The sequence below is a fragment of the Pteropus alecto genome, unplaced genomic scaffold, assembly GCF_000325575.1.
Source record: "Pteropus alecto unplaced genomic scaffold, ASM32557v1 scaffold25, whole genome shotgun sequence".
Taxonomy (NCBI): Eukaryota; Metazoa; Chordata; class Mammalia; order Chiroptera; family Pteropodidae; genus Pteropus; species Pteropus alecto.
Genome location: NW_006441955.1, coordinates 27,248,680 through 27,253,012, shown reverse-complemented (window position 1 = coordinate 27,253,012; position 4,333 = coordinate 27,248,680). Strand labels below are relative to the sequence as shown.

Below are 4,333 nucleotides of genomic sequence, written 5' to 3'. Positions count from 1 at the left end.
TCACAAAAATTCAAATGCTCTTTTCATTAAGCCTCTAGTGTCTTTTTCCATGGCTGGACCAAGATAATTGTTTTGGGGCTAATTTCTGAGGCTATTTAATAACACCTCCTGCTAGACTTCTCCTGTAAACTCAGCAAGAAGAAGCATCCAGAGTAATAGAAAAATACTTGTGCTCATTTTGTAGCTCAAATTCATACTTTTCTTTACAAAAGAGATCCTGCTGTTTGAGTTTGGCAACTGCCATACCAACTACATTGGGGAAGATTGGATTAGGAGGCAAAGCTGACTATGTAGTAAAGTCCCTACTCTCTAGCAGGATTTTTATGTAAATTCCATTACAGTGCATACTTTTGCAGATAATGAAATAGATACAAAACACTTCAAGGTTTCTAAGTCAACAAAATAATGAACAGAATAGCCTGAAAATCGCTTTAATACCTCTTTGACATTTGGTCACTCATAAAAATGGGCTTTGTATTCTTCTTTTACATAGTTTTTTTTTTTTTTTTTTTTTAATGCTACATTCTAACAGCTCATAGCTCTACAGGTTATTCCTAATGTGTGAACATGAACTACAGAGTTCATCACACTTCGAATTTCAGTAAGTGGCAAATCTTGCATTTTGTTTCCTTAAGAAAATATGAACATTTTTTTTCCTGCAAAATTACCATTCTTTCAGATAGAAAAAAAGAAGCACACATACCTTATATAGTAAGGGCAGTGCCAGAGGGATATGCTTTTGTAATTAACTAACCGCAAAATTAAAGTTATGTAGATTGATCTATAATTATTCTTTTATATAATTTGTGATGACATGTATGAGTAAAAGTGTGTTTTCAAAAAACCAGCCTCTAGAGACAAAATGTTTTCAAATTTCCAAATGGATTTCTCTAAGCAATAGTCAATGACTATAACAGAAACAGTCAAGAAAAATATTCTGTAGCACAATGTATGAAATGTATTCTTTACCTTCTGCTATTGTCATTTTAGTTCCATATACTATCTTGTGCCTGAAGGTGGAATTCCCATTATAGTGTCAGTGGAGAATCCAGGCATGAGGTAAAGGAAACCCAAGACTTTGGCAACAATGACACAATTCTCTAAGTGAAGCAAGAATGTGAACAAAGTATGCATTTCAAATATAAAGTATTCTGGTGATCCATTATCTCATTAGTATAGTTGAACTTTTCAGGAAAGTATGCTCATCTTTATTCTGGATGACTAAACTACATGAAATATTCCCTTTGGTATACTCAATAATTTGAGTCAAAATAGGAAGCCTATTGACATTTCACCTCATTGCCAAACCAAACAAGATTAGTCATATGAACCAAGTCTCACTGGTAGATGAATTTTAATGGTGAAATGTCAAACATGATGTATGACCTTTGACTTGTAGTTGACCTTTTGGGAGCCAAAGGAGAGAAGCCCAGGCTTGGATTCCTTTGGACCTAAATGGAAAATCATATTTGACTAGCTAATTACTTACATTCTAGAATACTTCACTCACATGCGTTCAAGTGTTCTGGAAGCAAACACTCCAAGACTTTGTTTTGGGAAGTTCTGATGACATAGAGAAATAGCTAGATGAAAAAATTGAGACACTGTGACCAAACAATGCTAAATAGAGGCAAAAGCTCGTATAATAACAATATTGAGTGCTTACTCAGGCTTACAGTGATTGCTTTACATGCATTATCCCATATAAACTTCACAACCAGCTTATGAAGTAAGTCTATTACTGTCCCCATTTCATAGATGAGAAGACTGAGGATCAAAACTATTTAGCACTCTATTTCTCTGAAGATCAAATGCTATGCAGTCGAGTTGAATTTGAACCTATGTTCAGCATTCTTAATTGCTTTAAATATATTATTCCCTGTGGTCTTCCCCATCACAACCACCACCACCATCAACAACAAAAAAGTAATTTACCTTCTATTTATTGATATAAATCAATACGATATATACATTAATTTTTTAATTGAGATATAATAGGCATATAACATTATATCAGTTTCAAGTGCACAACATAATGATTCAATATTTGTATATAATGTGAAATGATCACCCCAATAAATCTAGTTAACATCCGTCACCATACATAGTTATAACATGTTTATTCTTGTAATGAGAAGTTTTAGGATCAACTCTCTTAGCAACTTTCAAATATGCAATATAGTATTAACTATAGTCACTGCGATATACATTACATACCGATAAAATTTATTTTATAACTGGAAGTTTGTACGTTTTGACCCCCTCTACCCATTTTGCCCACCCCTGCAGGTCCCTACATTGATTTTTGTGGCTTTATCCATTTATTGTTACTTTCGATGGCTTTTAACCTGGTTTAATCCAGGTCTAAGATTCTGATTTTATTGTTGTTGGTGGTGGGTGCAGCTTTTTGAATGACCCGGACAAATCACAGTTTCTTATCCTGCTTTAATATCCTTCTGAGAGATATTTCTTTAAAAAAATGCTGACCATTTAGGGAAGAGAAGAGAGAGATTTCTTACTTTGTCGTTCCTCATTTTTTTCATTCCTCAGATAGAGATTCTTATGTGATTCTGACCATAACAAAATATAGTTTCTGGGAATATCATTATATTTTTGAATGACAATAGTAATAGTCAATGAATGAGCACACACTAATGTCAGGCCCTGTTCTACATGAGAACTCATTCAGCACTCACAACGCTGTGGAGGAAGTATTATTGTAACCATTTTATAGATAATGAAGTGGAGCTCCAATACACTAAGAAACTTTCTTAAAGTTATGCAAAGTCTAGAGCAGAACTGATCCAACACAGATCTTTCTGCCTCTAGGGACCTTGCTCTTCCCTTTACTACACTTCCCGCCGTAGCCAGAGCTATGAACTATTCCAAGCTACTTTCTTTAAGGCTAGAAATAAACTTTTAAAATCTGATTAACTTGTCTACGGTCATGCCACCCTGAACAAGCCCTATCCCATCTGATCTTGGAAGCTAAGCAGCGTCAGGCCTGGTTAGTACTTGGATGGGAGATCACCTAGGAAGACCAAGTGCTATAAGCATAAAAAATAAAAACTAAGGGATTATAAGCTGACAAGGTCCTTGCAATCTGTGAAGTCAACCAAAGGTTGCCTCACCTAAAAAAAAAAAAAAATCTGACTAACTGTTAGAGATGAAGAGTGAAGGTCATTAGTATTAGATATAATCGTATAAACGTTTGCCTTTCTTTCTTATCACTTGCATCTTTCTTCTCTCTGCTCATATCCCATTTTCATATAAAATGATATATATTTCAGTACCGTGAGCAATTGTGATGCTGTGGGGCTTTGGATGTCTTGGCAGTGTTGGCCATAGGTAAAGAGAAAAAATAAAATGTCCTTAACTTTATTGTTGCCATGCTTAAAGATGCATGTGGGAACAGGATGCCTTGCTTTCCTTTATCTGTTTAGCTTCAAAAACTCAGCTATTAGTGTAATACCAGATCCTACTAATGTGTACAGTGGGGCTAAGAACTCTGCTTCCTTTGACTTCTGTTCTTCATTACGTTCTGTGCTCTTGGTCACATAAAGAGACAATGAAAGAGAAAGCAGGGGGGATAAGAGATATTTCCCCCAGCACTTGGCAATTTGACATGTATGCAGATCTATATTTGTCTCTGTCTCATCCTTTTGAAGGTAAGCTTGTGGGGAGCACCATGCATGTCATGTTGCATTAAGCGCTCAGCACACTTTTACTCAATGCTTAACATAATAACTCTTATATTCATTCAAGAGAAAAGCCTTCTTTTCTTATGTCCAGCCAACTGAAAAGATTCATAAGGATGATTTTAAAAAGTTGAAAGGCAACGTTAAGAAAAAAATTTACAAGATGCACACACAGAGCAAAATCTCACAGTAGTAAAATACACTATATGAGTTGTTGCTCTTTTGTTTAGACCTAACGTCTGGATAAAATGTTTGTTCAAAGCTGGTACATATTGTATCACTCAAGAATATATGTATGTCTCTTTAGAATTAAAAAAAGAGAAAAAAGAAAAACTCATCTGTTTGTGAACAAATTGTACTTTTGAGTGGCCCGCTTGCTTCAAAGTTTATAGTACTTATTTTACCGAAAAAAAAAAACAAAACAAAAAACAAAAAACTAAATTAGCTTTCTCTAGAAAATAAATCTGGATATGATCAGGAACAGCCAAAGTAAGAAGCATAATATTCCGAAAATAATATTACAAACAGCTTAAGTCACTTAACTTTATATAAATCTACTGAGGAGGAAAAAAATGAGAGCAGGGGGAAAAAAGACTAAACAAAGCAGGTTAAAAACTAGGAGGAGAGAACTCTTG

General features: G+C 34.7%; 1 pseudogene; it reads left to right on the top strand.

Moving 5' to 3' along the window:
* Positions 1–2,937: 2,937 nt before the first annotated feature.
* On the top strand, positions 2,938–3,056 carry LOC112485993 (annotated as a pseudogene).
* Positions 3,057–4,333: the final 1,277 nt, after the last annotated feature.